The sequence below is a fragment of the Schistocerca americana genome, chromosome 4 (genome assembly GCF_021461395.2).
Source record: "Schistocerca americana isolate TAMUIC-IGC-003095 chromosome 4, iqSchAmer2.1, whole genome shotgun sequence".
Lineage (NCBI taxonomy): Eukaryota > Metazoa > Arthropoda > Insecta > Orthoptera > Acrididae > Schistocerca > Schistocerca americana.
The window spans coordinates 436,050,683-436,063,421 of record NC_060122.1 but is presented as its reverse complement, the minus strand read 5'-3'; the positions used below and the strand labels follow the sequence as shown (position 1 = coordinate 436,063,421).

At 36.7% G+C, this 12,739-nt stretch overlaps 1 protein-coding gene across 1 annotated transcript in view; it reads right to left on the bottom strand.

Annotated features, from left to right (window-relative positions):
- The window catches only part of LOC124612258 (E3 ubiquitin-protein ligase NRDP1), a 70,622-nt gene extending 58,471 nt beyond the window's left edge, over positions 1-12,151 (bottom strand). The window contains exon 1 of the mRNA XM_047140345.1: positions 12,005-12,151. The gene's annotated coding sequence lies outside the window, so the exon portion shown is untranslated. The remainder of the gene's footprint in view (positions 1-12,004) is intronic.
- Positions 12,152-12,739: the final 588 nt, after the last annotated feature.

Below are 12,739 nucleotides of genomic sequence, written 5' to 3'. Positions count from 1 at the left end.
AAGATAGAAAAATTTTATGTTTGTATATATTATGCCTCCCTGTCTATGGTTCAGAATGGCTTTCTCTATTCTGCCGCAAGCTTCTTCAAACCACCTCTCACATAACAAAGCACGAAATCAAATATACTATAAACTCAAAAGAAAATAAAAAGATAATATTATATCTGCTGCAGATACATGACAAATAATGATAGCACACATAACTGTAGCAATTCAATAAATAGCAAAATGGGGATGAAGATACTATGTCAGCAACAAAAACAAGTACTGTATTAGCTGTTTAATATAACTGAATAAGCATCTTTTCTCAAAGTAGTAGTTTTCCTGTGAATTTTATTAGGAAAAATTTTGCTTGTGTAAGCACAGTTTCACAATAGTTTGCAGTTTATTAGAGATGCTTCTGTGTATACCTAGACCTGTTCCATATCACTGGTGGCTCTCCTTCATGATGGTACCCACAGAACATGATGAATAAATTAATGAATGAACATGCCAATAATATATGTATTAACAGAATAAAATCAAAACAATACTGGATGAACTGGTAGTGCAAATCATACAAGTCAAGAGCGAATGTGTCACATCACTATTTCAAAGTTTGCTGAAAAAATATATGTTGAAATTCTACATGATACTTCTCCAAAACTATAATATTTTGATTTTCTGATGATTTGTTAAAATGCTACAGACCTCTCTAAATGAGAGTATTTCTGGAAATGTTGTAACGAAAGGTAAAATATTAATAAAGGAACCAAAAGTGATAGAGATCTTAATTTATTTTCAATAAATACTTTGTTCCCAATACTATGAGACAATTAAAACACACACACACACACACACTTCTGAGCTTTTTTCTTTTCTTTTTCTTTTTCTTGGAAGAATATACTATGAAAACTTGTAACTTTTTGTGAATTTCAAAGTTATGTTTTAAAAATACAAAGAGTAACAGGATGTTAACTGTCTTGAGAAATGATAAAGTGGAAGAAAAATGATTCAAATGGCTCTGAGCACTATGGGACTTAACTTCTGAGGTCATCAGTCCCCTAGAACTTATAACTACTTAAACCTAACTAACCGAAGGACATCACACACATCCATGCCCGAGGCAGGATTCGAACCTGCGACTGTAGTGGTCGCGCGGTTCCAGACTGAAGCGCCTAGAACCGGTCGGCCACTCCGGCTGGTAAAGTGGAAGAACTGCTAACTGTCAGACATTAATGCATGAAATACTTAAACTGTCAAAATATTTGTACATAAAGATGAAAGAATCTGAAATTTGTTGGTTATTTATAAATTATTTTCTCCCAAATCCCCACCATAAATGTTCTAAAAACGTCATGGTATGTCAGTTGGTCATTGTACTTAGGGAATGTACAATCAGAGAGGGCAATATTTGTCTGTACAAAATGTGAGAAATTTTTTAGGCACACCTAGCTCTACTGTCAAGGTAAAAAAAAATCATGGACACTTAAATATTGAAAGTGAGTGCTGATTTCAAGTAAATGTTGAGCGGAACTGGTATTTATGAATCAAAATAATTACTTTACAACATTATATGTGAGTGGAGAAATAATCACTAATCTTGTTCAAAAGCATTTTGCAGTAAAAATGAGATACAGAATATTTATACCCATTTTTCTTTTCATGATATTATATTATTGTCTTCTATTATGATTTCACTTCTTCATGACTTTCCATGAATTAAAATTGCCTCCAATGTAACAATCGACACTGTACCATTGAAATAAGAGTTTTTCCATCCGCTTTTCATTGACTTTTATAGCTGAGCTGAATTTGCACACGGACTAGAATGATCAAACAAGAGCAGTATTAGGGATAATGGGAACTGAACACTGATCTTTTGATGATAACCATTTGAAATCATTAACAGGACCATCAGGTGCCATAAAGGACATAGTTATATCTTGCAGCTCTTTAGAGACACTAGCTGTCCCACCCATCACTGATTGTCATACACGCAAGACATGAAGTGCTTCACTACGAAGTATTCTAACGTATACTGTGGTCTCTACATATCACAGACTGTAACAGGCTGCATTTCACGGAGAACCATTCTTTTAATGTACACGTCACTCCAGGATGCAACCCAGTAATGACCTAGTTGAATTCCTACCACAGGCTTCATAGCAACAGTAGCATCTTTTATAGCATCAACAGCTTCATGCTGGAGATTAAATCTTATTGCTGATATTTAGAGACCTCCTATTCCATCACATGCACTTTTCCCATGACCTGTTGCTGCAAATACCCTTTTTTGTCTTAATTCCTGTACTACAGTGTTGACCGAGCTCGTAAGCTGAAAGCAGTCTTTAAAATGAGATGCTGCAGCATCAGTCACATACACTTGTTTAGAAATGCTTGGCCTCTAGATGCTATGTCATCAATTACCATGTTGACAGTGTAGCTTGCATGTGCACTGTCGTGAATAATATGATCACTGACAATAGCAAAACTATGTGATGTTCCACAAAGTGAGCAACACATGGAATATTGATACCTGTGATGTGTGCCGGTGGTAACTTTGAATTTTGTTCTGCAAAGCAACAGACCAGTTCTCAGCAAAGTCAAAAAGAAGAACTAATGTTTCAGTATTCTGGGATGTGGCCGATTTTATTCCTGCTATGACCTGTCTCTGTATCCTCCGGATATGATCGTGACCTATTCCTTTCATGACTCAATACTTGACCTCTGTAACAAACTTCTCTGGTCCTACTGTCTTCACCAACTCTCCTCCCTCCCACAACGCAAGGGTTATGTCATTATCAGCATCCTGACAGCTTCAACAATCATCACTTCAGCACCACAACACATTGCACATTCCTGCAAGCAACATTTATCTTGTGGCTCTAGATATACACACACAAGTGTCAGGTCCATCTCTGTGTACTTCTTTCCTGTGAAACTGCTTATTGCGAAACAAACAAGTTTCAAATTACTGCAGTAAATAGACGTGCATACTTCCTTCACTCGCTGGCAACTTACCCATTCTGGTCGTAAGAACTATAATTTTTTGAAACCAGTTTTTAAATTCAGTTTCTCCGTTTTCATTATAAGATATGCTTCTCTTATTTATCTTGTCATATATCTTTTACCTTTATAAGTTTTTCACGATTTTCACTAACAGAGATAACAACAGCCTGGTTAGGATTTAGGCTGCGGCAATCTTTGTCATCACTTAGGTAATATTCCAGAGCAACAGTAATCTTATCATCTTGCAACAAACGCCCACAGTAAGAAACTGGGCATGCCCAAATACCTTTCTTATTCGTTATTTTACTAGCTTTTGAAATCAAATAATGTGAGGAAGTACGTACGCATTTCAGTATCTACTGCTTAGAGTAGCTACTACCTGGTATCAGTGTCAGTAACTGTACCTTCTGTATAGGTGGCTGCTGAGATAGCAGTATTTAGGTTTTGAAACCATACATCACATTTCGTGCATAAAAATACTGTCCACTGAGCTTATACTCACTAGTAACATCTTACCCAAGCAATACTTTGTGTAATTCTCAAAAGTTTTCGGATGGGGGTTATCAGGTAAATAATTTGTAAAAACTCATAAAAATGCAATTTTTTTACATTTTTATAAATAGCTATTTACATAGCAGAGAAAACAATGTTTATAATTACATCAGTATATCTGGTAATGTGACAAAAGATAGATTCCTCATTTTAAAAAAATTTTAGTGGAATAATTAACTTAAAATTTCATATTTTTGTCTTAAATTTGTAAGTTAGGGAAGCCCATTAGTGTGTGGGTGTCAACTAAATTTCAACACACTAAGAGCGAGCTTTAACACAAATGTCTCCAGTAATATTGGTTTATTAGTTATCTTTTTTGTTCTCTATTGTTGTAAGAGTTATTAACATAAAACAAAAGTACTTTATTTCTTAACATTTATAATAGAGGTCTATTTTTTTTTCCAGAGAAATTCATGGCCTTGAGTTGACATGACCTGTATGATTTGAGTTGAAATCACCTTTGTTCTTCTTCTTCTTCGTTCATCCCACCTAATATAGTATTTTTTTCAGGCTTTTGGCAAATTGTATTTCAATACTTAACTTTGTGGTCAGATGCCCTTCCTGATGTCTCAGTCATTAAGGTTAATGTGAGGGAGGGAAGCTGCATATGCCATTTGTCTGAACTCATGCAAACTTTGTTCCGTGTCTTATATTGTAACTACCTGTGTACCATATTCCCTGAGGCGGCATTTGGGGACTAGCACAGCATTTATCTAAAAAAGTGGACAGCTGCCTAAAAACTGCACCCGAGCAGGCACGTATTCCAGAACACACTCAATAATCCACCACACCATTTCCCCATGTTTGGCTCACCTCCCCATCTCCAAGCTAGAGTGCTGCATGTTACACTGTACGAACAGATTACTTCATATGAAGCTAAAGAAATAGGAAAAATATAGGTGTCACTGCAATTACAGAAATATAAAAAATTTCATCAATCATTCTTTGTGAAGGGCAAATAAACTGAACAAGTTTTACAACTTGTAACATTGTTATGATGAAAAACACAGGAATCCAGGATGTGCATTTACTTAAAGGCCAAAGACAATAAATCAATATTTGTACATTATCAACTTTTGTCAACATTTACTATTTTCTCATCTGAAAACAGGCAGCATGTGAAGGAAGACAAGAGATTTGTCAACAAGGAAACTTACAACAGAAAATGTAAATCTGAACAATATGCTATGTGCTAAAGGAGTGATAACTTTATCCTCTGGTGGCTGTTCACATGTACATGTACATTTGTCAATGATTACATTAGCATTTGGTTCTTTATTCCTCCTTGAGATGAAAGATCCTACGGGTGGTGGTGCCAAGTGAAAATACAGCATAATTATGTTGCAATGTTTACTGACACTGCTCACAAAAAATAGTGAATAAAGCACCTTTTTGATGCTCATATACAGTCTTACATGTGGCAAATCCTTTTGTGCATGTGCGTGCGTGCGCATGCGTGTACATCGATGGGAAAAAAATTTGTGGCACCAAGACAGAGCTGTGTGACAAAAGTTGGTAGGCATGTTTCTACGTCTCAAAGATGATGTCTATTCAAATTTCAAGCCAGACGCATAAGAATGACACTTGTAACACCACTATGAAGAAGCAAATCAGGTTTGCTTTAAATACACGCTGTAATGATTGTGAGCGTAATTACCTTTGAGAGTGGACGTTGTGAGTTGATGTTAGTCAAGAATGCCTTTAAGGCAACGAAGACGCCTTTATTAACACCTCACTTAGTTTGAATGCCACAAGACCGCGCGGCCACAAGACCGCGCGGCCACAAGACCGCGCGGCCACAAGAAGACGGGGCTCCACCCTGCCATGTGGCACTACCGAGAGCTAAGACCATCATGTTTGGCATATTGTACTGCATCTGCAGCAGGAATTTGAGCAGTAGTTGGCACCACATTGGCACATCATCCTCTGTAGCATGCATTCGACTGACCCCAAGCCATCGCCATTTGCGACTTCTGCGATGGCAAGTGAGAGCTCACTGGAGGGCAGGGTGGAGGTGTGTTTTATTTTCTGATGCAAGTTGGTTTAGCCTCAATGCCAGTCGTAGCTGTGCGTTGGTTAGGAGGATGCCAGTTGAGGGTCTGCAACCTGACAGTCTGCTTGCTACACACATTGGACCTAAATGGAGTAATGGTCCAGGGTGTGACTTCCTATCACAGCAAATGTTCACTCAACTATCCTGAATGGAAATTTGTAGGTCCATCTGGTGATTTGATCTGTTGTGCAGCCATTCACAAACCACATTCCAGTGGTTACTTTCCAACATAACACTTGCCCACATACCACTTTGGTAACGCAAATTCTCTATTGTACATTGACACATTGCCTTGGCACGTTCGATAACCAGATCGATCTCCAATCGAGCACATATGCGATCGAGCATGGAACTCCACCACACACACTGGCATTTGGCACCTGTACAACACAATGCATGAAGGTTTGCATGCTTGCATTCGACATTGTGGTAGATACACTGGTTATTAACTTTCGAGTATTTCACATTTGCAGTGGCTTACCTCATGCTTACATTAACCTTTGATCTAGCAATGTTAATCACTTAAACATGTCAGACAAATGAATTCCTGAAGTTTCATTACTTTATGTTAATTATTTTTTGGTGTTGCAATTTTTGTTTTGTCAGTGTCACAAAAACTGATTAATATATTCTTCCCTACATGGAGAACACAGGTGCTAAACACTGCAACATAATGATGCTGAATTTTAAATGGCATCAGCCACTCCAACGGCCTTTCTCCAGAAGAGTGAATAAAGAGCCAACAGCTAAGGTAAACATCAACAGATGTTCATCTAAATGTGAACAGCCATCCAAAGATGGACTTCGATTTTGAGTGTGAGTAAATAGCTGGCTGCTGTTTTCTTCTTTGCCAGAATGAACCTATATTTTCTACACACAAGACTCAAGTGTTTCAAAGGCAGAAAATAAAATACAACTTTTAAACCACTGTAGTGTGAGGACTTGTGCAGCAATGATCAAATACTCTATCTTGTAGGATAGTAAAGTTTTTTGCTATACCAGCAAACGATTTTGTGCTGGTCTTTCATAAAACAGTCAAATACTTGGTGGTTCTGCATTACATGATGAATGTCATATTCCACAAAGAGTGGGTTGGAACATAGAAAGGAATCAAATCTGCATGTTTTACTCAAGTGCAAAACAGTGAAATGAGTTTTATAATTCTAATTCTGATTATAAACTACCATAAAAAAATTAAATTAAGAGTTTCTGTGAACATGTTCTCCATAGCTGTAAACTCCACATTATCTAAAAGACATTTAATCATGCATACCGCAAACAAAGTTGAACAAAGGTGCATCATTACTTTCGGGAGTGTGTCTTCCAATTGAGGTTGTGCTCTACCTGTAGTCCCAAAAACTTCATCTGATAAACCTATTTTTAATGCCTATGGAGCTCTACCATTAGCACTGAGCTTCAAGTATTGGTCTTGCTAAAATTCAATGATAATCCATTTGTCTTGAACTCTCTAATGATTTTTAAAATATATTATTAGCATCTATTGAAACGGCAAGTGCTAGACCATTTATGTACATCTGAAACAAAGAACCCAAAATTGAACCTTGTCATACACACCATGTCTGATTGTTTCAAATTCTGAGTACCTGTAACAATGTGTTTGACATGGAACTGATATAGATTTCTTTGGCATTTGGATAAGGCAAAAGCTATGAACCTGCCATTCCTATTATTCTATAATATTTTAACTTTTGTTTTAGGACATAGTGGTTCTCACAATCAAAAGCCTTAGGTAAGACAAAAATAGTATTCCTAATTGTCACAATTTCCGACTTACTGGTTCTAATATATCATCTATCAATGTAAATGCAGCCAGTTCAGTTGACAATCCTGTTTGAAATCCAAACTATTTGCTGTTGTGTGAGTTTTCCTGTACAAAGTGTGTATAAAGTCCATTGTACATGATGATCTCAGAAAAGTTTGGAAATTGTGGCAGTAGTGAGATGAGTTGGTAATCCTTTAATAATGTTCTCTGTTCCTTTTTGTGAATTGAGTTGACAGCAGCATGTTTAAGCCCCTCTGAGAAAATAACATTGAAAAGAATCATTACGTAAGTAAATCAGTATGTTACTAAGTTCATTATTTTACAACTGATTTCATCATAGCCCCTTTAACTTTGATTAAGAGAGTTGATAACATTGCAAGCTTATTTTGGATATGCAAGATGACATTGAATTTCATTAACCTTGTTTCAGAGGGCTATCCTTAGGAACTGTAGGCTATATGCAAAGGAAGAATTCAAACTTAAATTATCTGTTACTGATAGAAAAAACCTATGTACACTTTTTAGCTATCTTTAATCAGTTCATATCTACTTTTAAAGAAATTTCTTTGCTTTATTAATTTGTTTTTCTTGTTTTATTTTTATTGTGTCCCAAACAGTTTTTAGCGTTTTGCTGGAGGAGCTTATTTTTTCTTATAAGTACATGCGTTGTGATGCTCTGATGCTTTGCTTACAGTACAGTTTGTAATGTGATTTAACCACAACATCCGAGTCCCTTGATGCCAAGTATAGTGTTTTCTTAGTTTTGAATGTTAATCTGATCCTATTTGTAAACCAGGATTTGATGCATTTAATCTGCTTCCACCACTTAATTTATTAGGAAAACAATTTTCAAAGTAGCCTGTCTATGACATGGAACACAATATTTCATTTACACCATGGGTATGGGGCATATTGTTCCAGTCTGTATTTTGCAACTTATTCTCAAATTCAGTGTACAGTCAACCTTGGTTTCAGTTTTATTCAAGTAGCAGGAGGCAGAAACTTTCTTTACAATGCCAGGAAAGGGAAAAAACTTTACTCTCATTCATTTGTTACATCATTATAGGTTCTTGATCCATGTTTAGACAAATTCTGCTAATATGCATCTGTCACTTAGCAGATGTCTTCCTAGTAGTATTATTTACTTGTGATACAAGAATAATAGTTAGATTTTCAGGTAACCCATTCAATCTGTGTGTGTAAGGAAATTGTGAACACACTGGTGTCAATTTTTTGCTTTGATTCATGACTTTATCAATACGATGGACATAAATAAGTGTCACCTCCATGAAATCCAATACAATGCCACAGTAAGAAAGTAACAATTGATAGCTTTCCAGCTCACAACCATACTGTCTTGTTTCAACCGTACATAAATTTTAAGATATTCCGTTAACATTCACATATACATTTTGACTCCAGTTACCAGTGCTGTACGATCTTTTATTCTTTCAAATTCTCACTGTGATAGTTCTTCTCCTGCACCAAAATTTAATATATATATTTTAAATTAGATGTGTCAACAAGGAAGATGGCAAAATGTCTAAGAAACTTCTTCGTACATATGGGTTTATATTTCAGTTTGCTTATAAAAAGGTTTATTTTTAATTCTAAAGCTTTGCCCACATAAATCTAAACAGTCATTAAACGAGCAAAGACACTGATATGTCTCACAGCCTTTTATATTCACTTGCACTAAGTTTCTTAATATGTATAGAACATTGTTTAATGGTTTCAAAGCAACAATTTGTTCTACTTACAGTACAATTGTTGTGACAACACAAAGATTAATAAAACATTCTCAAAGACCAAATTCAGCATAATGTATTTGTCTTCTGCAAGTTTTCTCTCAGAATGCAAGTTATTAAAGAATGGTTTGTCAGGAGTCTGGACATAATGAGACCTGTGCACACAAGCCTCACTAGGGTTGGATCACAAATGTTTAACAATACATATCACAGAAATGCAGTGAAAGTAAAAATTTTAGCACAGATCATCAGCTTAAGAAATAAGTAACCACTTTTTGATGTTACACCTAACGACTTCTTTTGGTGCAACATATGACTATCAACAAGAGGATACTGCTATTGCCCCATGTAAGTTACTTAACGGAGTAGTATAAGAGATTTGCAGCACTTTGTATGCTATTCACCCGTGACCTACAGTGCCCAAACTTGAAACACCTGGTCCCATGAACTGCCTTAACACTTTAACAACCTATCTTATAACACCATCTATTGCAAGCATAGTGATTTTACTGAATGTCAGTGAGGCAGCTGAATTTGTAACTCCAACAGAAAACTGTGTAGGGCTTGTGTAAACAATGAATGTGCATTCTGCAAAGCCAACAATGCACACGCAAATGCTTGATCACACACAGAATGCTGCTTTATATCACCAAGAGAAGTTACAAGGTGAATAGCATTGAGCCATAGTGATGTAGTGCAGACACCTGGAATCATTTTTAAAACTTGTGCCCGTGACTTGCCCCATACTCGTCACCCTACGCCAATGAATGCAGCAGATGACCGGTATTTTTGATCTCTTGCATGCAAGAACCTTAACTGGACTGTCCCTATGACAAACAATTACTATGTGGTGCTAACAGGATCAGATTAGATTAGATGTGTTTTTCCTTCCAATACATTGATAGTAAGAAGATCTTCCAGGATACAGAACATGACAAACAATAAGAATACACAGTAAATATCTGCAAAGAAAAACATATGCTAATGTACTTTCCACAGACCACAAGTGAAAAGGTCCTTATGGATGTGGAATAACTGAAAAAAATCTTAAACATATGGGAAGCATGTGTCCAAATAAGAAATCGCAGTGTAACACTCTGTATGACAGACAACCATGAGGCGGCCCCATCATTAATCTGACATGAAGCTAAACAGCAAGAAAATCTCCAAAAATGAACTATGGAAGTTTGATGCACTGCTCTAACAGTGGAATGTCACATATCTGACACCAGATGACTGTCATCAAAGAATGCAGAGGGAATTTGATAATGCTGTATCACAGATACAGTCTGTGAACTGAATGAAGCAAAGATGTTCAGGGAGTCAAATGTCATGGTTGTCAATGCAGGATAAACTCAACACACCACAATACTTAGTTAACACCCTCCATCAAATAGAAACATTGCATCTGCATTTCAGAGAAGAATTAAAGTTTATGGATGACACTCTGGAGGCCATCGTGCAGATACAGCCAGTAATTTCATCAATCATGACAGTACTGCCTAACTGGATTGGCCTGCATGTCCCAGTGATATGAATACCATGGAACATGGCTAAGACTGACTGGAAAGAGCTGTGCACAACACATCCTAACCTACCACAAACTCTAAACTTGTGTGCAGCATACCACATAACTTTGCAGGCTTGCAGTCATGCCAGTATAGATGTTTATTTGTTTTGAATGAGGGTGCTGCACAATGTGGTTACCTCAAGAAAAGTGTTTGCTGGGTTTTGGTCATCAATAAATTAGAATGCATTATTTATGAATTACTAATTCATTATTTTACAGATTGAGTCAACTAATGTTCAGCAGATGGAGTATAACTTTTTATTATGTGTGAAGAAATGTGAATGCCTCATAAAAACAAAAGTTAATTCAAATCTACAATTGCAGCAGACATAAAATACTTACAATGCCTTCTTTTTAAAATCATTGCTAAAAAACTATGCCACTTAAGAATGTGTTGGGATAATGCATTTGATATCTCTCCAGGAACGGTTGGAGGGGGGGGGGGGGGGGGGGGAATGGAATAAGACGAGACCAACGTCCCACTGGCTTCGAGGCCATTAGAGGCAGCGCAAAAGCTCGGTTTTCGAAAGAAATTCACATTCTACTCAAAGGAACCATTCCTGGCAATTGCAGTAAAGAAAAACATCTCTAAACGCGTGACATGTATGAGGCTGGCTTTTGCTGTATTAATAATTCGTATATTTTCCTCTACGGTTTTCCTATTACAGATGTACGATACAAAGTGTCTTGTCATCCAACTACATTGTTTCGTTCGATTTCTTTCTGAAATAAAATAGCCTTGCGGTTGCAGCCAACACTGGCTTTCCATTACAGAAAAGTTAAACACTTCCATTTTCCTTCATCTGATACAACATTTTTCTGTACTTTACAAACCCATTTCTCGCCTCTCTACATATTACTACGGGTAATAACGAAATTGAGAAAGCAAGTCCGTAAATCTAGAAATAGCGTAAAAATAAGTGAAGAAAGTTAAAACAGTGTCTTCCTCTCCTGTAGATACAACTTTGACACTGGGTGAACAAAATACGCAACAGTAAAGTATAGCAAGCTCTGAATGGGGCCTTGTTTTATAGATATAGTGGATTAAACTAGAGCGAGTGTGTATCAAAATTTCTGAAACGCGGATTGATTCATTACACACCGCATAATATAACAAAGGTTTCTCGGTCTTTCAGATGGTTTCTTTTAAGAGATTAAATAAAAGATTCTTTTAACCTGAGAAGCGCATGTATCTAACGAAGTAATACATTAAATGTCATTCTGCATTAACGTAAGTCAAGAAATTACAACAGATTCTACAAGGAAAGCAGACTATATTTTACGCTGCGAAATTGCCAACTTCCTACCTATGCCTCCTATAAGTGTGGGTGAATGAATCTGAGTTCCGTTTAATCTTGCAAACTGTGAAACCGAATACATGAAAACATCAACTCCAAACCACGCAAGACCCACTGACACTAGCTACATGTTGTTACCAAACATCATTCAGTACAAAACTTCTACTGTTCGGTACACGCAGGCTTACGATTAACCAAAGACTTTATATTTAGCGTACGATCAACTCCGAGGAAAGGCCCACTAACATGGCTAATATATAAACAAAAGTTTGTAATTATAAGCAGATTTAATTTAGAGCAATCAGAATTTTCAAATATTTACGTCGGAAGTGAATTTGGAAACTCAACAGATCTTATAGGATTTTTTAGATTTCTAGCGTCATATTCATATATGCCAGTTCACACGTAAAGATCTGATTTCGTAGATGTCTGTGCACAATATTGTAACCTGTAGCAAAAATGCTGTAATCTGTGGACTAAACTGCTCCAATATGTGTGCAAAAATGACATGAGCGGAGACAAATTATTGTGTGTGCACTGGAAATCACCACAAATCCGGTGCGCAAAACGCGCTTGATTCAACAATTGTTCAATCGTGATTCTCATTTACTCTAAAGAGCCAGAAAGTGGTACACCTGCCTAATATCACGTAAGGCCACAGTGACCACACAGAAGTGCCGCAACACGGCGTGGCACGGACTCCAATAATAACATCTGAAGTAGTGCTGGAGAGAGTTGACACAA